This window comes from Penaeus monodon, chromosome 29 (assembly GCF_015228065.2).
Source record: "Penaeus monodon isolate SGIC_2016 chromosome 29, NSTDA_Pmon_1, whole genome shotgun sequence".
Lineage (NCBI taxonomy): Eukaryota > Metazoa > Arthropoda > Malacostraca > Decapoda > Penaeidae > Penaeus > Penaeus monodon.
This window is the reverse complement of record NC_051414.1, coordinates 21,423,003-21,423,592: the sequence shown is the minus strand read 5'-3', so window position 1 is coordinate 21,423,592 and position 590 is coordinate 21,423,003.

The following is a 590-nucleotide window of genomic DNA, read 5'->3' as shown; positions in this document are numbered from 1 at the left end:
TAAATAAAGCCACGGCACGTTATAAAAGACTTTATACCGATCGTTCAGGTCTTCAGCGTTAGCTCATTGGGCGTCATTGCGTGGCGTGCTCGGTCCTCATTTAGATTGGTATATTTACATCAAGCGTGTTTAGCTTTCGTTGTAGGGTGTTCGTAGCTACCACACGAACGGAGTTGGGTCACTGATTACCTTTGGGCGTGCCAGATTCGTGTAGTAGTAACGAAATTACTGGGTTTTTTTCTCTCCCTTTCACGGCTTACCAAAGCTCATTTCGACTCCCGCCGCGAGACCTTTCGCTGGGGAACGCAAATTAAAAACATCAGAAGAAGTACGGCGAAACGCAACACTCGAAACGGGGAAAGATGAAGAGCGTGTCTGCGTTTCCTCATAATTTGGCCGCCGTTTTCCCAATGCTCCGGGTTGTGAGCGTAGTTTAAATTTGGAGCACTTTAATGATGCAGGTAAATGCGTGTTTTTTACTGCTCTAAGACCATTAAGTGAGATGATGGGCAAATATAATGGCTTAATGGTGTGGCGGTGTGCGGGGGCCACGGCGACGGGCCCGGCGCTGCCACCAGCCACGTGGGCTT